We start from the raw sequence: 24,014 nt of genomic DNA, 5'->3' as shown, positions 1-24,014 counted from the left end.
TCCTTGTATAGTTTTCCTGTCTTGTACATCGATATGATGGCTGGCACTGCCTGTAACCAGGAGTGTAAGGCCACAGGAATGGGAGAAATGCTGGCCCTAATACAGCTGAGTCACTAAAATGACAGTAGTCATTGCCTAGCTCTGTTGTTATTGTGGGAGAAAAAGCCTGGTTCATTAAAGCCTCTGTAACTGGAATTTCTATTACAGAGAGCTAAACGTGTTTCTAACTGAGATGGTGGAAAGGGAGGGGCTCTTCCATTTTCTGGAGGGAGGCTCAGCATTTACAAGCTAGTCCTAGGTGCATAACAGAATTACGATGGACCCAAGCAAATATCACTTTTTGGGTGTTTGGGCAACACAAGACGTGTGGTCTTGAAGTGGCAGCTGAAATTCTCAGATGGCTGGAGACCGATGTTGAAACACCAAAAAGCCTTTCGGGGGATATTTGACCACCTCTGTCGGGACGTATAAAAAGACTGTGGCCCTGGTAGAACTGAAGAGACCTAAGAAGAAAGGCTGGACTTCTCTGCTCTCTGGGTTTTGTCTTCCTGGAGAACTACATTAACACGAAACAAAACGAAAAGCCTGTCTTCCTCGGGGCCTTATGGCATGCATCATTTTCACGCCCAAGGGGAGCTCCAGCGTTGTCTCGCTGTAAAGAGCCACATTCCCAGTGCCGTGTTCATGCCTCTCTCTTTCCATCCCGCTCATGCTTCTTGCCACTTCTGACACTTACACACTCTCCTGGTCGGACCCCTGCGTTGCCCGTCAAAGAACCTCTCTCTCCCCTCAAACCCAATATGGCTTCTCCCTGCTAATGTGCTGCCTCCATGCTTTGGGCAAGCATTTATCTTTTCCATCAGTGCTACTTTCCCTGAGCTTTCACTGGTCACTTGAGTGGAAAACAAGCAAAACAAAGCAAACAAACCAGAATAAGGAAGAGAGCCAGCCCAATGCACCGGTCATTCAAGCTGAATCCCAATGGTGATGGGGAGAGCTTGGGATAGAGCATTTCTAGAAGGGGGCGTTGGATTTGGTCTTTCTTGCTTTGAAATGCATTTTCTTTTAGGGAAACTTTCTTAACCTTTCAGCTCCCTACTTTGTTCACCTGCATGGGGAAAATAATATAGAAATGGCACAGCTGTTGTTTTTGCTGAGATGATTTATCAGAACAATTAGAATAGTGCCTGATACACAGTAAGTCTCCAAGAAACCTACCCTATTTGAGTGATGAGGAAATCATTTTATTAATGAATATTTATTAAGTACTGTTTATATTGCTTGGCTCCTGGAATACAATGTTAACCATTAAGTTTTGGTGCCTACCTTCAGGATTCTTATAATATATTTTAAAGTCAGTAGATAAGCCCCACTCTTTGGTGTTACAAGTGCCATGATATAGAATAAAAAACAGGGTTCTAGATGACATGTAACCTACCAGCAGAGAAGACTGGGAAACACCTAGGATCCCAACATACATTTAGGGAGCACAAATTCTCTTTGCCACAGTAAGTCCATTTGGTCACTAAATATCCTGACTCTTCTCCTCAGTGTGAAATGTATTTACCTTCTCAAGGGACACAACCTTATGTTCAACCCAATCAGTGCACTGTATTGTCTCATCCAGTTGGAAGAAATAAACCACATAGTGATTTGACCTGGAGAAATTTTTTTTTTAATTTTTTTTAAACATTTATTTGTTTTTGAGACAGAGAGAGACAGAGCATGAACAGGGTAGGGGCAGAGAGAGAGGGAGACACAGAATCTGAAACGGGCTCCAGGCTCTGAGCTGTCAGCACAGAGCCCGACGCGGGGCTCAAACTCACAGACCGTGAGATCGTGACCTGAGCCGAAATCGGACGCTTAACCGACTGAGCCACCCAGGCGCCCCGAGAAATTTTTTTTTAAGTACACTTATTTTGAGAGGCAGACAGAGACAGCATAAGTGGGGAAGGGGCAGAGAGAGAGGAAAAGGGACAATCCCAAGCAGGCTCTGTGCTACCAGCACAGCATGCGGGACATGAACTCAGGAACTCATGAAACCGTGAGTTCATGACCTGAGCGGAAACAAAGAGTCAGAGGCTTAACCTACTGGGCCACCCAGGTGCCCCGGTCTGGGAGACTTTAATATAAAGAACTACTAACTATAATAGGAGTAATCAGGGGTTAGTTAGTCGGAAGTCAAGAGAACTATAAAGAATACAGGAAAATATATTCTATGTTCTATACAGGAAAGATATAAGAGGCAGTCACATCTGTGAAGCTGAGAATCCCTAAGGATATTTTATGCAAGGTCCACTCTCCCCCCACCCCCCAATCCGGCATCCAAAGCTGAGATCCCACCTGACTGGGGAGGCCATTGTGTAGCTCCACATGATAGAAAAGTCACTGTGGTGTCTTGCTGGGAAAACTTGCCAGGCATCTACTCTGGAATTTGCTGGAAACCTTCTCCCTAGGAAAGCTATTCTCAAAGAGGCATCTCACAGGTGGTGCTCTCCCATGAAGCAGTCACAGAGAACATGCCAAGCAAGCTTCTGGCTGCCAGGAGCTGCTGGCCTCTGTGCAATGCAGGAGCCTGACTATGGCGAAGCCACCCACACGCAGGGCCACACCCAGAGAACACACCAGAAGCAGGGAGCAAACCCCTTGTCCTCCGGGAATCTTTCTCCAGTGCCGCGTACAGCATCAGTGCAAGCTGGCGAAGGGGAGATAGTTAACAGTCCAGATTCATTTTTGCAGAACAGCCAAAAAGTTTGAATTTGTTGCTGAGAGGGAGCGGGTTGATAAATAGCACAAGCATCAAACCCAAAGCAGACACTGCACAGAATTCTATCCCTTAGGCAGAAGGGTCAGCTCTGAGTCCAGGGAGTTGGGAACTAAAATGTTACCTTCCTTGCACCAGTAACCATGCCTGGATATCTTAAGAGACCTAGGTTTTAGAGCCGTTACTTTACTTTTCATGTTTGCCCTCGTATCTCCCTCTCAACTTAATTAAAACTAACTCTCAGACTCAATCTGGCCTTTGCCCTAAATCACTTTATCATACTGGGAGGTTACTCTGGACATTTGTCATTCAAAGACTTTTCCAGTCCCTTCTCTTTCTGTTTGGACTTCAGAAACAATTAGTTTTTCCAGCCCTGTGAGGCCCCCAAATTTCCAGACTCTTTCTATTCCATTCCACTTCATTTCTGCTTGTAAACAGGCTGATTCTTTATTGAGCCCACCTCTTTCTTTTCTTTTTAAATTTTTTTAAATGTTTATTTATTTTTGAGAGAGAGAGACAGGGTGCGAGCAGGAGAGGGGCAGAGAGAGAGGGGGAAACACAGAATCCGAAGCAGGCTCCAGGCTCTGAGCTGTCAGCACAGAGCCCACTGCAGGGCTCGAACCCATGGAATGCGAGATCATGACCTGAACCAAAGTCAGTTGCCTAACTGACTGAGCCACCCAGGTGCCCCAAGCCCACCTCTTTCTTGTAATACCTTCCTAAGTTCACAGTAGTAGCTAATGCATCACTAATAACAACTGTTCTGTTTTCATTGTTAAACATGGATCATCTTATTCTCAAGTAACCAGGTTCTTCTTAGCTTACTGCTCAACCTTATCCAATGCCATGTACACTAGGTTGTTGTAATGTCAGTGCCCCCTTTTTGGGACCAATATTCACTTTAGTCCAGATAATTAATAGTTGCTGTCTCAGCACACCCACCCTAAAATCCCAGTGTCTTCACAGAATAAAGGATTATTTCTCATTTAATCCAAATCTGATATAGATTTAACAGCCCTCTTGTGTCTTCAAGCTACATTTGTGGAACACACAGTGTTCAAGATCAACATGGTAGGAGAGAAAAAAAAACTGTGTCAAAAAGGGCTTCTCAAAATAAAGAGTGAAGGCAAGTATGTTCCAGCATGAAGGATCAGCATTGCAGAGAAAGCATGGTGCCGCTTTGGAAATATACAAGGGACTAACTCATCATTCTTGATGATGGAGAGATGTATCCCAAGATATCATTACATTGGACTTCTCTTTGTTCAGGGCTTTGGACATGTGGAGACCACATGGAAATCACTGCTGGACTGAAATATGAAGGGACAGAGATATGCAGTACCTATGTATGTAATCAGAGTATTTTTAACGTCTTCATTTTCAGAGATGAATATACGTTCACATTACTTATGAAACAGATAATTTTTCTTTCACTCAACAATCCTGCTTTCAGGAATTGTTCTAAGGGCTATAATTATGAACTACTAGGATAGAGTGATTTGTAAGTTATTGACCAAATGGGGACACTTTTGTGAGTGCAAGGGTATGCTATAAATAATTAGACTGGGACAACAATGTGAACTGGTTCTATGCTGGATGAATGGGGATGTGTGGTATCATGAAATTTCTATGTAAGCATCATGAAATGTGTCAGGTCACTATTTACAGTGTAAAATTAAATAAATAATAGTGACAAATAGGCAGGTATTATAATTCTCATATGAAACGATGACATTATAAGCAGTAGATAAAGTAATGTTATAAATAAAGTATGTGAGGGGCACCTGGATGGCTCAGTTGGTTGAGCGTCTAACTTCGGTTCAGGTCATGATCTCGTGGTTTGTGAGTTCAAGCCCCTCAATGGGCTATGTGCTGACAGCTCAGAGCCTGGACCCTGCTTCAGATTCTGTCTCCCTCTCTCTCTGACCCTCTCCCATTGACTCTCTCTCTCTCTCTGTCTCCAAAATAAATAAACATTAAAAAAAACAAATAAATAAAATATGTGATACATGGAAAGAGTTCACAGCATATCCAGATGTGAAAAACATAGTTTAAAAACTTATTTGCATTTATAGTGCGGGGGAAAAGATAGTGAAAAACTCCTACAGTTTATTAAAATTGTTTAACTTAAATGGATGAATGGTAGAATGATATATGTGTGTCTATATATATATATATACATATATATACACATATATATATATACATATATATACATATATATATACATATATATATATACATACATATATATAACATATTTTTTCTTCTATATATATAAAATACTTTTTTTTCACTTATCATATTTTCTTTTTTTTTTTTTTTTTTTAATTTTTTTTTAAACGTTTTATTTATTTTTGAGACAGAGAGAGACAGAGCATGAATGGGGGAGGGGCAGAGAGAGAGGGAGACACAGACTCCGAAGCAGGCTCCAGGCTCTGAGCCGTCAGCACAGAGCCCGATGCGGGGCTCGAACTCACAGACCGCGAGATCATGACCTGAGCTGAAGTCGGACGCTTAACCGACTGAGCCACCCAGGTGCCCCTCATATTTTCTAGTTTAATTCATTCTTACCACTCAGCAGGCAAGAGAGTCTGTATTTTAAAAAGTTACATTAGGATCTCACCAAGGTTTTTACAAGTGGATTCAGCTGAAGGGCAGCTCAGAGTCAAAGAATAATAATTCTTCCCAAATGTATAGCACTTTCACGTTAAAGTGCTTTCATGTGCATTATCTGATTTGATCTACTTACCAATAGACAGGTATTATAATTTTCATTTTACAGTTTCAGAACCAGAATTTCTGAAAGATTAACTTAATTGCCCAAAGTCAAACAGATATTTTGAGGCAAAGTTGGAATTGTAACTCCCATCTGCCAACTCTGAGTTCAAATTTCTTTCAAAGGTAGCTTCTGAGGATCCTTCTGGGTCACTGGTCGTGACCCAAAATTTTATTACAGACAGTGCTAAGGAGCCACTATTTATTTGGTTGGAAGGGACCTCTGGAAAATTTGTCTGAAACTTCACATGAAGTGATGTGCTTAGCAGACTTGTTCCTGCCTGATCAACAGAAAGTTAAAACACTGAAATTAATAAAAATGCAACGCCCGTTCTCATCATATGAAGATTTCACAGAGTTTTAGGGATGTAACGTTTAGGATTTTCTTTTCCTTCATTGAATTAATTATTTATTATTCAGTCCTCAGGAACTTCCTGAGGAGGTGAGCAGTACTGGACATAGGACTCAAATTTAGCCAGGGGACACCGAAGTAATCAGCTCAAACCACAAAGATCTCCCATTGCTGTTTCTGTGGAAATTAAATGCTAAATTTGGGAAGGGTAATAGGGAAAAGTTATGGGGTGAATCCCTAATATATGTTTTCCTTTGCTCATTCTAATGAATAGAAACTGTGTGTCTTCTCCTGACCATGCATATTCTAGAGTTCGAATAGCCACTTAACTTCATACTTAAAAATATTTTTTAAATGTTTATTTATTTTGAGAGAGAAAGAGAGAGAGACAGAGCATGAGTGGAGGAGGGGCAGAGAGAGGGAGATGCAGAATCCAAAGCAGGATCCAGGCTCTGAGCTGTCAGCACAGAGCCCGACGTGGGGCTGTAACTCAAGAACCATGAGATCATGACCTGAGCTGAAGTCGGACGCTTAACTGAGCCCCCCAGGTGCCCCATTAATTTCATATTTTAATAATTGTTTTGAATGACCCGAGAACTGAAGGACAGTCATTCACACGTGTATACTTTCTAGTCCTGAACCTGACAACCATGTCTTACAGACCTGGCCTCAATTTACATCATTATTGTTTAATATTTACTATTCCTTAAAAATTTACATCAGATATTTAGTTAATTATTTTCAGTAGATTTTATGTCAGATAATCCAGAGTTCATATTGTTCTGAGAATCAATCGTGTGCAGATAAGTTGCAGAAATTGAAAATGGTTGCCTGGTCATGTATTCAGGTAGGAAGGAAGAGGACTTAGCTCATTCCAGGGAAGATTTTTTTTATTGATTTATTTTAATTTTTTGACGTTTTCTCGTAATTTAATTTGCTGGTGGTAAACAAATAAAATTAGACTTTGTTTTGCCACCTCAAAGGAAGGAAATGTGAATGCAATAGTCAAAAGAGTGTAGACCCCAAGTGAAAGCCACAGTTGAAACCCTAGCTTCACCATTTAGTAAGGTCAAGTTACATTTCTTATTTCATTTCCACCTCAAGAAAGTATCTAACTTGTGAAGTTGTGAGGATCATATGAAATAATGTATACAGAATGTCTGACAAAGAGTAGGCATGTGGTTTTCCCTGGTTTGGTTTTATGTTAAAAATAAAGTAATAGATTTGCTCTATCTAATGATAATGGACTTTATGGGAAACATGTAATTATCTGGTTTAGCTTAATTTTTTTTCTTTTTATGAACTACTTACATTATTTTTCCCATTAACAAGATGTTAGTTTTGACATTTGTCTCAAATGACGAAATAAGGGCTATTTCTGCAACATGGAATATACTAGTCTGAGAATAGTGATAGTAACAAGAAGAGAACCAACAGCCATGTTATGTGTCATGACTGTAGCTCTTTGAGGTGGGGAAACAGGAGGTCGATTTAGATCAAGTAACACCAAATAGATATCCACAGGATATGTTGTGAGCTATTAACGTGATTAAATAAATGAATAGAGGTGTAGAAAACACCAAAGTAAGTAAAATATTTTTAATGGCAGATTTGAAAAATAACCATATAGAATTTTTAAAGTCAAAAGTAGTCATTTAAATTTTAATTTAGAAGAAATTTATAGAAGAAAATTTAATTTTAGAAGAAAAATGTAGACGTATCTGAGTCAAGAGATGATCAATAAGGAAACAGTTCTAAGGATATTAGTATCAGAAAGAAAAATAAATGAAAACTGTGGAAGATAGTTTAAAACCCCCCAAAATTGGCATTTATATCACTCATGAAATGTGTCTGTTCTTTAACTGCTATTTTGGCACATATCGGATTGCATTTCCTGGTCACTTTATGCATGGATTGTATTGCATGATGCACTCTGGCCAATGAGTAATGAGTGCATGTGAGGAGTATTTCTTCTCAAGCAAACATGTAATTCCTAGAGTATTCTTTTCTCCTAAATGGTGACAGGGTCCCTTAGCTTGTGACCTGGAGTAACTACCATGAACAGAGTATCTCTGATGAATCTAAAATTAACATATAATATGAGCAAGAAATAAATGAGATATGTCTTAGATGGTTTGGACCAGTGAGATTTGGGGCATATTGGTACCAATAGAATTTAGCTCAGAGATTAACAAACTAACATCTAGGGGCCTTTCGCCTCTTTTTGTAAATAAAATGTCATTGGAACACAGCCGAACTCATTCACTTAGGTACTATCTATGGCTTCTACTGTGCTACAGCAGCACAGTTGAAAAGTTGGTCCACAAAAGCTAAAGTATTTGTTCTTTTAAGAAAATTTTTGCTGTTCTCTGACCTAGCCTTAACTCTCTGATAAAGAAATTAAAGAATAAAAACCATCAAATATCTTGTGAAAGTCTCCGCTGGTGATAATTTAAAAGAAAAGGAAAAGAAATGTCAGAGATGCAGTAAGAGAATTTTCTTAACTTAAAAAATAGCTGATAACCCGTTGAGAATTGTGTTTCCCTTTATGATAGAGTAGATCACAGCAGACTGGTGTTCCTGTTGGAAAAATTTAGAAAGTCAAGATGATATTTAAATATAAATATAAATAAATAAGGATATGTTTGAAGGCATTAGAGACCTGCCAATAAACAAGGCCAAAAGAGCTAGAATCCCAGAAAGAAAGGGATCATAGAGAGTATGTTCAATTCTGTAACTGCTTCATCCTTCAAAGAATCTGCAACTTTCTGGTGACAATTCAGGCATAAGGCCACTGTTAAGATGTAAAACAACTGGGGAACCTTTTAGAACTATGGGAGCAGAGAGAGCAAATGTGTTTCGAGCTGTCAAATAATCCCGGACCTGGGGGACCATAATTCTGTTGAGGAAGTAGACTCAGGGTGTAACCCCAACATTTTGCTGCTTTCCCAGAAGGAATTTTCAGTATAAAAAAAATCTATGATGATAAGTAGCTAAGTAGAAAATCAAAAAGTCAGAGAGTCTTATTTATAAACATCCCTAAGACCTGGTGGACCAAACCAGGGGTGGGTAAGACCAACAATAAGTCATGACACTTGCAACCCAGAATTAGGTAACCTCCATCTCTGATTGGAATAATTTTATTTGTTGCTATTCAATCTGCCTAATAAGGGAGAAGCTTGCACTGGAGAAAGATAGACCCTGCAGAAACTTGTAAATTTATCATACATGGAAAAAAATGACCATATGTGATATCTGATATTCAACAAAAAAAGTACAGCAGACGAGAAGGAAACGAAGTATAAAACAAGAGCAACAAAAAAATGGAAAGAAATAATGTAGTGGCTGTACAACAAAATATAACTGCTAATTATGGTGCTTTAAATGGTCCAAACACAGGGAAGAAAAGAAAAGAGAAGAAAAGAAAAGAGAAAGAAACAGAAATGGTTCAAATACTCTTTAAAAGAAAAAATCATAACATTGGACTAAAGGAAAAAACGTGCTTACAAGACACACTTTTTAAATGTGAGAGCACAAAAAAACTGCAAGTTAATGGATGAAAAACAATATGCCAGTTAAACACGAATTTAAAGCACATTGGCTCAGGGGTATCTGGGTGGCTCAGAAGGTTAAGCATCCGATTCTTGATTTTGGCTGAGGTCATGATCTCATGGTTGTGCGATCCAGCTCCGTTCTGGGCTCCGTGCTGGGCGTGGAGCTTCCTTGGGATTCCCAATCTCTCTGCTTTTGCCTCCCTACTTCTCGCTCAAAAATAAATAAACTTAAAAAAAAAGTTGACTTAAATATATTAATAAATTAGACTCTAAGACAAAAGTATTATCAGAGAAAATGAAGGAAATTACATAACCAAAGGGTTAATCTATCCAGGTAATATAAATATTTAAAAATTTTATGTGTCTAATAATATTGTTTTGAAATATATATAGTAAAAATGAAAGACTAAAGTGAGAAATAGAAAAATATTCATTTGCAGTGGGAGATATTAATACATCTTACTCAATAGCTGTCAGAACAAATCAACCAAAAAACAGCAAGGATATGGGCAATCAAAACGGCAACATTTACAAACCTGAATTAATAGACACAGATCTCTACCCCGAATGATAACAAAATGCATTGTTTTTTAATTGGACATAGGACATTTATCACAAGTAGTCATATACGGGGCTTTAAAGCAAGCTTAGCAAATTTCAAAGAAATAATTGTATTCAGAGTAAATTTTCTGTTCACAGTGGAATCAAGCTATAAATCAATAATAAAAAGCAAATTCCGCTCTTTGGAAAATAAGATTATCTCCAAATAAGCCAGGGATCCAAGGAATCACACTGAAAATTAGAAAATATTTTGAACTAAATAATAATAAAAATACACCCTATTAAAACATGTGTGATAAACTTAAGTCTTTTAAGTCTACAGGAGAAATAACCATAATTGAATATACTTAGAAAAAAATCCTCAAAAACCAATAACCTCTATTTCAAGAAGATAAGGAAAGAAGAGTAAATTAACCCCAAATTAAATTAAAATAAGGAAATAATAGAAATAAGGCACAGTAGTGGAATCAAAACCAAATATACAACAGAGAAATTGAATACAATCAAATTAAGTTTTGTGAAAAGACTTTCAAGAAAAAGTTACTAATATCAGGAATAGTAAAAGAGATATCATCATAGGTTTTACAAATACAAGAAGGAGGAGGAAGAGAAAGAGAACAGAAAAGAGTTATAATCAAATTTATGCAAATAAAATGGAAAACTTAAACAAAGTTGGTAAATTTCTTGGAGAAAAAAAACACAATTTACCCAAATTAACACCAAGAGAAATTTTTAGGTTGCAAACCATATAACTATTAATAAAGTTGAATGTGAGCACTATAAATTGCTTACAAGAAATTCCTAAGACAAGCATTTTCCCCTGTGAATTTGTAAAAATATGTAAGAAAGAGCATGAAACCTACTGACATATACTCTTTCAGAGAATATTAAATAAAAAGAATCACTTTTCAAACAGTTTCATAAAGCTGGCATAATTCCGTTCAAAAATCTCACAAAGATATTACAATAATGAAAATTATGCACACATATGCACACAGTAACACATCATACAAGCTTGAGTTTATTCCAAGTGATCATGTATGTGTTGTTTAACCTTTGATAATCAATTAAGTTTTGCACCATACTGATAGAGTAAGGAGGAAAATGACAAAACAATCTCAATAGAAACATTTGAGAAAACTCAACACCTACTGATGACAGTAACAACAAAATCCTCCTAGTAATCTATGATTTACCCAGTAAATTCAATTATCTGAAAAACAGTATCTAAAAAGGAATCTGTAGCAAATATACTTAATGATGAAATCTTAAAAGCTTCCCCCAGAGATTGAGAGTCAAAATGGAAGCCCCTACCATCACTCTTGAAGGTACTTGTGCTTCAATAGTGCAATAGGCAAAAAAAAAAAAAAAAAAAGCAATTCAAAGCATAAGGAATGGAAGGTAGTAACAGAAATTTTGTTTATAGTTGACACAATTATTTATGTAATTTTCAAAATATACAAAATATAAAAATTAATAAGTAAATTTAGTAAGGTTGCTTGATATAAGGCCATTATAAAACATCACTTTTATTTCTATACACCAGTAACAAATAAAAAGGAACTAAAATGTTAATAATGACACGTTTTATGATAGAATAAAAAACATCAAATACCTAATAATAATTCTAATGAAAAAAATCTTGAGATTCCTGCTCTGAATATCCATAAAACATATTGAAAAAATTGAAGAAGGATTAAATAGAGTCTTATGTTCATGGGATGGAATAATTGCTACTGCATAGAAATCAACTTTCCCCACATTGAATCTATAGATTCAATGCACTTCCAATCAGAATATCAAAATTTTTGGATAAGGGTAGGTTACATAGTGATTCTAAAGTTTATATGGATATGAAAGGGACAATATCCAAAACAATCTTGAAGAAGAATAGAGCTAGAGAAATTGCAAAACCAGAAAGCAAGACTAATTATAAGGTTATGGAAATTAAGGTAAGAGTTTTTAGAAATAGATCAATGGAACAGAATAGAAAGATCATAGTCAAGTTCATTCAATATGAGTCAAGATGACACTACAGTAGATTAGGGAGAGGATGATAATTTTAATAAACAATGTCAAGTTAACTGATATTCATACATTTAAAAAAAAATGTTGACCTTGATCTCACATTAAGCTCTAACATCAATTCCAAGTGTATTGTACATCTAAATGTAAAAGGCAAAACCATAAGCCTCTTAAAAGAAAACATAGAATAAATTAGTAGCCTTGGGGTAGGACAGAAAAGCAGTAACCCAAAGGGAAAACTATTAATAAATTAAACTCCATTAAAATTAAGGAATTGTATTTATTAGAAGAAACCATTCAAGAGTAAAAAGGAAAGTCAGAGTAGGAGAAGATATTTGCAATAGAAAAACCAAACAAAGGATGCAGGCAGAATATATAAAAAGAACTTCAAATAATTAATAACAGGAAGCATAGCTAATCCAATTAAAATTGGACAAAAGACTTGAACAGACAATTCACAAAAGAGGACACCAAAATGATCAGTAAACTTATGAAAATGTACTATGTACTCAACATCATTAATCATCAGAGAAATGTAAATAAAACCCACAGTGTAATGGCACCACACATCCACTGAAGAAATAACAAAGAATGACTCTATTGGGTTGAGAGTGGAGTGTGGTGAGTGAAACATCTTGGGTGCAAAATTTCAGAAGGTGCTTACTCTTAAATTTGACCAAGTGCAGAGTTTTGCACAAATCTGAAAGTAAGTGCCTCCATAAATTTGGTACTCTAGGTATCTAAATCTTAAGGAGTAACCCTCTTAGGTTCATGCAAGAAGCCACAGTACAGAACTCCATGAAAATGAGCACTGTCTTCAATTTTCTTCCCTAGTTGATTCACCCTACTCATGCCCCTCATGTTCAATATTGCTGAGGACAGAAGCTATGTAAGTATTAATTGTCACAACCACCTCGATAAACGTTTTGATATATTTACTTAAGATTCATAGCCACATACCCTATGATACAGCTGTCCTAATCTTAGTTATACACTCAAGACAAATGAATGCATATATTTGTCAAAAGTCAAGTTTGAGATAGCTCATGAGAACAAATTCCAACATTGCCCCCAGAGAAAACAATTCTAACATCAATCAAAAGAAGAATCTGTAAATACATTTAGGTATAATAATTCAATGGAATAGTATAAAGCAAAAAGAAGACTTAACAATGTCAATTATACATACATGGATAATCTCACAAATAGAATTTTCACTTGAAAGCAGAAGAACACACAAGATCATATTAATGGATTTATAGTAATTTTAACAGAAGATAAAACTTATCTATGCAATTAGAAGTCAGAAAAGTGGTCTTAAAGAAAAGGCATTACGGAGAAGAACTTCCACAATGCCAGGGATGTCACATATCTTGATGTGAAACTCCTGAAAATTTTGGAAATTTATTCAGCTATGCATTGATTATTTGGGCAATTTTTGTCTATTGGTCTTTGCAAGTCTATCAATTTGTCTTCCTATAGTTTGAAACTCTATTATCAGGTTCATACAAGTTTAGGATAGGCAGGGGCACCTGGGTGGCTCAGCCGAATATGTGTCTTGATTTCAGCTTGGGTCATGATCTCATGGTTCCAGGGATTGAGAACTTTGTGGGGCTCTGAGATAACAGTGCAGAGCCTGCTTGGGGTTCTCTCTCTCCCTCTCCCTCTGCCCCTCCCCGATTAGCATGCACATGCGCTCGCTCTCTCTCTCTCTCTCTCTCTCTATCAAAATAAATAAATACACATTTTTAAAAAGTTTAGGATAGGCATATCATCGTCATGGAGATTTTATTATTATGAAGTAACCCTATGTATTTATGGAACCATTTTTTGCTCTGAAACTAAAATCGATACTCCTGTTTTCTTTTTTTTCTTTTCTTTTCTTTTTTTCTTTCTTTTCAAGTTTATTTATTTATTTTGGGAGAGAGACAGAGTGAGCAAGGAAGGGGCAGAGAGAGAGGAGAGAGAATCCCAAGTAGGTTCCATGCTCAGCACAGAGCCTGATCTGATGCTCAAACTCATGAACTGCAAGATCATGATATGAGCCAAAATCAAGAGTTGGACACTTAACCAACTGAGCCACCCAGTCGCCCTGTTCCTGTTTTCTTTTGATTAGTGTTAGTTTGGTATATCTTTTCCCATCCTCTTACTTTCAACCTATGTGCTTCTTTATATTTAAAGTCTGTTCCTTGCAGGCAGCGTATATTAGGATTTTGATATGCTATCCAATCTAACAATCTCTACTTTTTAATTGATTGGATGCTTACATTTATTTTATTTTATTTATTTTATTTTTTTAATGTTTATTTTTGAGAGAGAGAGATATAGAGTGTGAGCAGGGGAGGGGCAGAGAGAGGGGGAGGTAGAACCTGAAGCAGGCTCCAGGCTCTGAGCTATCAGCACAAAACCCGATGCAGGGCTTGAACTCATGAACCATGAGATTATGATCTGAGCTGAAGTCAGACACCTAACCAACTGAGCCACCCAGATACCCCTAAATGTTTACATTTAATGTGGTTATTGGTAAGGTCATGTTTTGAACTACTGTCTTGCTTTTTTTCTCTATGTCTCATTTGTTACTTATTCCACATTTTCTTTTTTTCCTTTTTTGGATTAATTGAAGATTACTTTATGTTTTCATTATATCTCTTTTTTTACTTATTAGTCAATTACATCTAATATCAACTTATTTCTTATTAGTTTTATTATTTTAGTCATGTTTTAGGGTTTACATATCTTGATTTATCGGAGTCTAAACTCTACTTTGTAAGTTCCCATATGGGTACAAGAAACAAAAATATACTTCCATTCCTCTTCTCTTGGTCTTTATACTATTGCTGTCATATATTTACTGCTACATATTTTTTAAATCCTGCAATCCTGTTATGATTTTTGCTTGCAGATTTATACAAATTTCGCGCATATGGTTTACTCCAGTGAAAATCTCACTAAAAATGACAGAAACTTTCAATATCACAATTCAGTATCTAAATTTAAAGTATATTTTGTAAATATCCATGGTACTTATATAATTTTTTTTTTTAAATCCTAAACACAATGCGAAAATGCTTATAAATGAATCACAGAATCATGATGAAAATCCTACAGGTTAAAAATGAATGGATTGTTTAAAAAAAAAACAAACAGGCTGTAAAAGAAAATCTATAGTTCTAACTACCCTAAGCAGAAAACAAATATGTTTAGAAACAAAGAAAGTAATTCTTCAATTTAACAGGTGAGAAGTAGAAACGAGTAAACCCAAATCAAGAAGCAGACAAAGAAAAGAAGAAGAAGCAGCAGAAATGGATGAAAAACATAATGAAAAATAAGGGAAGAAAAAATAAAGATTGAAAAGAAAACAAATTGTTGGTTCCTAAAAAAACAAGATAAATAAGCTTCTGACAAGCATGATTTTAAAAAAGAGAGATGAAAATAAATCCTGACTGTGACCTAGATATAATGACAAAATTAACAGACATTTTTACCATGTTGAAAAGGTATGAAATACACATAAGTAGGTGCATAAAATTATATGAAATGAATTAATTTTACAAAATATATAAACAATCAGATTTGAGGAAAAATGTAAAAATCAATTAGACTGTATTTTTAATATATTGAAATGGAATTACAAATCTTTGCTCAATACTAAAACAAGTAAAAAATTTGTAATTCAATAATTTACATGTTTTTGTGGGCATGGAGAAACATGTAGTGTCAAGTATTTCTGATGGAAGTGAGACTTGCGGCTATGGTTTTAGAAGAGAGAGAGAAAGATTTTGCAGAATTATTTCATATGATTGTGTGGAGAGCAAAGCCTATAGCCATGGGGCAAGCCAGCAGCACGGAGATTCAGGTGAGAGTTGAGCCTGCTGGAAACTCAGGCAGAATTTCTGTATTGAAGTCTGGAGGCATAATCCTTTCTTTTCTTTCTTCTTTGGCAAAACTTGATCTTTGCTCTGTAATTGATTGCATGAGGCCTACCTACATCCACATTTTAGAAGCTAATCTGCTTTACTTGAAGCCAGCTGATTTTATTTTATCTTATTTTCTTTTATCTTATCTTATTTTATCTTGTTTTATTTTATCTTATTGAAGTATGTTAGTTTCAGGAGTACAACATAACGATTTGACAAGCCTACATGTTATGCTATGCTCAGCACAAGTGGAGCTACCATCTGTCCCCGTGCACCACTATTACACTACCACCGACTGTATTCCCTGTGCTACACTTCTTATTCCCTTGACTTATTTATTTCAAAACTGGAAGCCTGTACCTCCCACTCCCCTTCATCCATTTCGCCCATTCCCCACTCCCCTCCTCTCTGGCAGCCATATATTTCTTCTGTGTATTTTTTTGTTTCTGCTTTTTGTTTGTTTATTCCTTTTTTTTTTTTTTTAGATTCCACACAGTAGTCAAATTATTTGGAGTCTGTCTTTGTCTGACCTATTTCACTTAGAATAATACCCTCTAAGTCCATTCATGTTGTAATGAAAGGCAAGATCTCATTCTTTTTTACGGCTGAATAATATTCAATTGCATATACATATGTGCCACATATTCTTTATCTATTAGTCTATGAATGGACACTTGGATTGCTGCCATATCTTGGTGATTATAAATAATACTGCAATAAACATAGAGGTAAATATATCTTTTCAAATTAGTATGTTTGTTTTCTTTGGGTAAATACCCGGTAGTGGAACCTACTTTTTAAAAATTTTTTAATTTAAAATTTAATTTAAATTTAATTAATTTAAATTTTCTTTTAATTTAAAAAAATTTTTTAATTAAAAAAAATTTTAAGGAAGCACCATACTGTTTTCCACAGAGACTGTACCAATTTACATTCCCACCAACAGTGCACAAGGGTTCCTTTTTCTCCACATCCTTACCAACACCTACCTATTTCTTCTCTTTTTGATACTATCCATTCTGACAGGTGTGAGGTGATACCTCATAGTAGTTTTAATTTGCATTTCCCTGAGGATTAGTGCTATTGAACTAATAGACATGAAAATGTCTATTAGCCATCGGCATGTCTTATTTGGAAAAATGTCTATTCAAGTCCTCTTCTCACTATTAATCAGATTATTTGTTTTGTACATGTGTGTTGGATTAAGTTCTTTATATATTTTGGCTATTAACCTCTTATTAGGTATATTATTTGCAAATATCCTCTCCCATTTAGTACTTTGCCTTTTCGTTTGTTGATGGTTTCCTTTGCTGTGGCAAAGCTTTTTATTTTGGTGTAGTCCCAATAGTTTATTTTGCTTTTGTTTCCCTTGTCTGAGGAGACATATCTAAAAAATGTTGCTGAGACCAATGTCGAAGAGATTACTACCTATGCTTTCTTCAAGGAGCTGTATGATTTCAGGTCTCATATTTAGGTTTCCATGCATTTTGAGTTTATTTTTGAAAATGGTATAAGAAAGTGCTTCAGTTTCATTCTTTTGCATGGAGCTGGCCAGTTTTCCCAGCACCATTTTTTGAAGACTGTCTTTTCCCCATTATATATTCTTTTATCATATATTCTTAGCTCCTTTGTCATAGATAAAGCCAACTGCTTTTAAATGTTAGTCACATCTACAAAACACCCTTATAGCAAACATTCACCCTAATGTTTGACTAAACAACTGATCACCATTATCTAGCCAAGTCAACACTTAAAATTAACCATCACATACGTCAGAGATGAATTACTATTTAGCAATCATAAGTAATGAATTACAAAAGAGATCCTCTTTCTCCACATCCTCGCCAACATCTGTTGTTGCCTGAGTTGTTAATGTTAGCCATTCTGACAGGTGTAAGGTGGTATCTTATTGTGGTTTTGATTTGTATTTCCCTGATGATGAGTGATAGTGAGCATTTCTTCATGTGTTGGTTGGCCATCTGAATGTCTTCTTTGGAGAAGTGTCTATTCATGTCTTTTGCCCATTTCTTCACTGGATTATTTGTTTTTTGGGTGTTGACTTTGATAAGTTCTTTGTAGATTTTGGATACTAACCCTTTATCTGATATGTTATTTGCAAATATCTTCTCCCATTCTGTCGGTTGCCTTTTAGTTTTGCTGATTGTTTCCTTCACAGTGCAGAAGCTTTTTATTTTGATGAGGTCCCAGTAGTTCATTTTTGCTTTTGTTTCCCTTGCCTCCAGAGATGTGTTGAGTAAGAAGTTGGTGCGGGCAAGATCAAAGAGGTTTTGCCTGCTTTCTCCTTGAGGATGTTGATGGCTTTCTGTCTTACATTGAGGTCTTTCATCCATTTTGACTTTATTTTTGTGTATGGTGTAAGAAAGTGGTCCAGTTTCATTCTTCTGCATGTCGCTGTCCAGTTTCCCCAGCAGCACTTGCTGAAGAGACTGTCTTTATTCCATTGGATATTTGCAAGCTGGTGCAGCCACTCTGGAAAACAGTATGGAGGTTCCTCAAAAAAACTAAAAATAGAACTACCCTACTGCCCGGCAATTGCACTACCAGGCATTTATCCAAGGGATACAGGTGTGCTGTTTTGAAGGGACACATGCACCCCCATGTTTATAGCAGCACTATCAACAATAGCCAAAGTATGGAAAGAGCCCAAATGTCCATTGATGGATGAATGGATAAAGAAAATGTGGTGTATACATACAATGGAGTATTACTTGGCAATCAAAAAGAATGAAATCTTGCCATCTGCAACTACGTGGATGGAACTGGAGGGAATTATGCTAAGTGAAATTAGTCAGAGAAAGACAAAAATCATATGACTTCACTTATATGAGGACTTTAAGAGACAAAACAGATGAACATAAGGGAAGGGAAACAAAAATAATATAAAAACAGGGAGGGGGATAAAACAGAAGAGACTCATAAATATGGAGAACAAACTGAGGGTTGCTGGAGGGATTGTGGGAAGGGGGATGGGCTAAATGAGTAAGGGGCACTAAGGAATCTACTCCTGAAATCATTGCTTTACTATAGGCTAATTTGGATGTAAATTTAAAAAAATAAAAAATAAAGTTAAAAAAATAAGTAATGAACTACATTTTCAAAGAGCAATATAACGGTATCTCAAAAATATTAGTAAAGTAAATAAGAAACTGAATGGGATGACTATGTAAGTACAACACATGCAATTTACTACACACACACACACACACACATATATATGTATATATATATATACATATACACACACACACACATACATAAAACAGAGTAGCATAGATTGTTCAAAATGTAGTGGACATCTAGGTGGGAGTGTGCAAAGGTGATGAAGCACAAAAAGAAAAAAAAATACATGAAACACTAGAGGTGCCTTGCATGATCTGAATGTAAGAGCATCCATTCATTAGGGACTGAGGAGTATGATTAACTCAGTTCTGTGCACGTGAGATAGAGAATCAAGTGTAATATCTTAATTGAACACAATTAAACTATTTTTAAAGTTCATATTGAATATTCTATGGCACTTTGAGATTAAAGGACATTTACTGAAGCTGGGAAGTGTACCTACTAAAATCCTACAGAAAATGTCTCTCTTTAAGATCGACGTCAACCATCACCTCTGTCATCACATGGTCATGAGGGACACAGCACTAACACAGAACAAGAAAATAAATACAACATATGATGTTGGAAGAAAGTAAAAACGCCTCATTATTCTCAGGTGATAGATGAATGTCTACAAAGAAAATGTAGGGAAATCTACACAAAAATATTTAGATAGACTAGAAAATTTCAGCAAGGTTATTGAAGGTTTTTTTTTTTAAGTAATGTCTACGCCCAAAGTGGGTCTTGAACTCATAACCTTGAGATCAAGAGCCACAGGCTCCACTGACTGAGCCAGCCAAGTGCTATTAATATGTGATATATTATAAAATACCAATATATAAAATTAATAACATGCCTATATAGCAGTAGCAAACAACACGTAATTTCTAAAATTGCAGCAAAAGGAAATCAGGTGTTAATCCTGTAATATATCCAACAAAAATATAAATGATCTTTCAGAGTAAAAATATAAATTTTAATTAAAGGACCTTTAAAGAGACCAAAAAAAGCATAGATCTATACTGTACTAAATAGGAAGAATCAATATAATAAAACTGTCAATTGTTGTCATAGTAATCGATTAGCTAAACACAAACTGATTAAAATCTGAAAAGGGTTTTTCTTGAGAAACTAATTCTAAAATCCATAAAAATGAATTAAAAAAAAAACACATCCAGTGTACTTCTGGGGGAAAAACAAAAGGTTAAGAGGCAGTGGGGTAGGTGGTACTTAAATTTTCAAGTAAATATGATGACAAATCTCTCAACTTATTAAACTGATAAGAACAGATACTACACTTGATCTTAGCCAAAAGGCCGAGAAGCGATTAAATCTCTCAACTTATGTAGTCACTTCAGAGTTTCTTAACATTAGTACTACTGGCATTTGGACCAGATCGTTCCTTGTTGTGAGGAACTGTTCTGTGCGTTGCAGGATGTTTAGTAGGATCCTTGGCTTCTACTTCCGCAGTTGTGACAATCAAAAGTGTCTGCAGACTTTGCCACATGTCCCCTTCTGGGAAAATTGCCCTGATTGAGCACCACTGCGTTAAAATAATTAAAATCATTCGATATTGGCATTGGTGTAGACAGACAGACTCATTACAGAGAGGAAAGAAACAAGAATCAGATGTACATGGGCATCTGCATATATAGAAGTGCTATTACAAATTCAAGGGGAAAGCTTCAACAGAGGATTCTCTGATAATTAGCTACGTATGGAAACTGATAAGTCAAATAGATGTCTTATATCAAACAAAAAAATAAATCTCTGATTAATTAAAGAACTAAGTGTGAAGATCTGAATGCAAAATTAAAGCAGTATCCAACCTTTTACTAGCATTTTCATTTGTATCAATCAGTCCTAGAACAACTTCACACATATATTCAAGGAGATATTTCAGATACTTATTTTGCCCCAGTTTGCACGAGCAAAAACATGCATTGGGAACAATTTTACTATCTCTCATTAAGATAAATACACTTTATTTTTAATTTAATGGAATACTATGTATCTGTTTAAGTGAATTAGCTAGATCTAAAACTATCAGCAATTTTGGAGTAAACCTCCAAAAAAAAAAAGTAATACCAAGAGAAAAAAGCAAATTGTAAACTGATACTTACAGTAAGATATCATATATTTAAAATGCGAAAACAATAAAACACTATAGAATAGTATATATTTTATAGTAGCCTACAAATATATTAATAGATGGAACACCAGGAGGAAAAAAATTTTCTTTCTGAGAAGCAGGGGAGGACAGACAGAGGGATGATGTGGGATTTTAATTACAGATTTAAATAAATCTGTAATTAGAAAATGTTCTAAAGGAAATGTGGCACAATTTTAATATTTGTTAACGTTTGATCATCAAACATAAAACTATGTTATATACAGATGATAGATAGATAGATAGCTATTTCTATGTGTGGAAAGTGTGTTCATAATAAAAATATAAGGTATTCTTGGTTGCCTGTACCATTGATTAGAGATATTGTTAGTGTCTAGAGACAAAATTAAATCTACCTATAAATATAAAAAATGCAATTTAGATGAGTGGTTGACAGGCCAAAGGTGACTTCCAAGGCAAACTTTCTTTTGCATCCCTCTCCTGTAAAAGTGTCCCTGCATGAGATACAGGGTGCTTCCGAGTTTTCTTAGCAAAGGCTCCACGTTCCTGCATGAGGGCCAACTGAACACATGAATGTTCTCTTTCCTGCTCGGGAGGTGATCAAAACATACACTTTAAAACCTTCTTCTGTTTTGCATTGTGACTTTGCAGCAGGCTTTCCACTTTTATTCAAATGAATTTTAATGCATGACAACATGAATTCAAATTTTTCTATATTACAGATAGCTAACTGATGAATCAACGTGATTTTTCTTCCCTGTTTATTAATGAGCCCTCTCTTTCTTCTTCTCCCCTCTTTACTCTTTACTTCTTTTTCTCACCTCAACACATTCATCTCTGTTCTCATTTGCTTGAATGTCCTTTCACTGGGCTTATCTTTTTCTTCCAAAGCCAAAATAATGATGCACATTATTCTTATCCGGCTCTCTCCTTACTTTTCCATTTCCAGCACAGATTTGGCCTAACCAGTGGATCATTGATTAGATGTTTACACAGTACACTGGATCTTTATTGCCCCCATTTATTTGTCTTATTCAAGGGAAATAAGATTAGATCTACTTTAATTATGTCATTTCTAAAGATATGTAAAAACTTTTAAAGTTTGGGGGAAATACAGAGTGGATAATGTTTCAAAATATGGCTGTTGTTGTTGTTGTTGTTGTTTTTAATAATTTAATAGTAGGCCTCCTACCTCTTTAACCTTTCTATGTTGAATTGAAAACAAGCAAAACAAAAGTACAGGATACGATTTATCTTGCTCTCCACGAAGAAGTCTGACTCAAAATACCTTCTCTGGAAGGAGAGACAGGCATAGGACTGGAGCAGATGTTTCCCCCTTGAGTTTTTATTTAGGCACCTCTTCCAAATCTGACATGCACTCAAGGCTTTGTCACTCTAATTACCATTAAGTTCTCTTTCTTTTATCACTCACACACTCAGACCTATAAACTCCAGGCAATCCCGTATCAGTGACAAGTGTGAATTATCTGATTGAGATGAACTACATTCACCACTTTCTTTGCAGATGAGAGGTGCTTTATTTCCATCAGGTGCAGATCAGGTTGGAATTTGGTTTGACACAAGAGGTGGTCATTGTCATGACCCCTGGGAGAGTACCCACCCAGAGTTTGAGTCCCCTTTTACTCTCTCAGAAGCAAAAAGAAGCCAAAGAGGGTCCACCCTGCAGTTCTACTCTAGGAGTCCTGAAAAATCAGTCAGTATGAAGTCAAAGCTATCACCATGGTGACCAAAGTGGTCCCAATCCAGCTTTCCAGGAGACTGCAGAAGGGCTGTAACCAGGACCTGATGCCAGCCAGATAGCAGAATGGCCAGAAAGCCTGAAAGTCAGGAAAAACCATCGTTTGCTTCATTTTCCCCCATGAAACACTGAACAAACCTCTGGTGTTGTGTCAAGAGAGTCCTTATTTGCAGTCATATGATGTTACTATTTTCTATTACAAATTGCAAATTCAATTCCCAAATTCAATTATCCTGGAGACAGCCAACCAGTAAGCTTAGCAGTGTCTGAAAAGGAGAACAAGTAGTACACAGGTTTATAAACACATATAGAAATACAAAACTGTTCACATATAAGCTCCAGTAAAACTGAAAATGGACAGCTGATAAATCCAGACTGGGGTAGAAATGGAGCAAGGGACTTTTGGTGGTCAGACCTAAGACAGAATCTGGATTTGTGTGTCTTCTGGAACAGTATTCCAAAATGATCCTCCATGAGGGACACTCTATTTCTTTAATTTTTAAAATGATTATTATTTTTTTTTTTTTTTTGAGAGAGAAAGACAGATTGTGAGCAGGGGAGGGGCAAGAGAGAGAGAGAGAGAGGGAGACACAGAATCCAAAGCAGGCTCCAGGCTCCGAGCTGTCAGCGCAGAGCCTGACGAGGGGTTCAAATTCATGAACCGTGAAATCATGACCTGAGCCGAAGTTGGATGCCTAACCCATGAGCCACCCAGGCGCCCATATTTTTTTTAATGGCCAGTGAAGCTTGGGAAACTGCATAATTCAACTTCTCCTAGAGATTCATAAAAGGTATTAAACATATTTAAGAGTCCAAACATCCTTAAAGAAATCTCGTCTTACTTTATTTAACATTCCCCCAATTTGTTTAACCATAACACGTTTTTTTCTTAAGAAGCCTTTTTGGCAGTTCTCAGAGCTTTGAGAAACAATGATGCAGTGTAAATAAGGGCATCCCTTTAAAGATAAGACTCACATTCTAAGATTTTTTATTAGAAAAATAATAATAAATAATAAATATAATAAATAATAAATAAAAATAATAAAATAAATA

At 36.0% G+C, this 24,014-nt stretch overlaps 1 protein-coding gene and 1 pseudogene across 3 annotated transcripts in view; one reads left to right on the top strand and one right to left on the bottom strand.

The window, feature by feature from the left end:
- The window catches only part of AGBL1 (AGBL carboxypeptidase 1), a 784,724-nt gene that overhangs the window by 728,777 nt on the left and 31,933 nt on the right, over positions 1 to 24,014 (top strand). The window lies entirely within an intron of this gene.
- LOC122240007 lies at positions 20,286 to 20,399 on the bottom strand (annotated as a pseudogene).

The sequence above is a fragment of the Panthera tigris genome, chromosome B3, assembly GCF_018350195.1.
Source record: "Panthera tigris isolate Pti1 chromosome B3, P.tigris_Pti1_mat1.1, whole genome shotgun sequence".
Lineage (NCBI taxonomy): Eukaryota > Metazoa > Chordata > Mammalia > Carnivora > Felidae > Panthera > Panthera tigris.
Note: the sequence above shows the minus strand (reverse complement) of the source record. Positions and strands in the feature narration are given on the sequence as shown.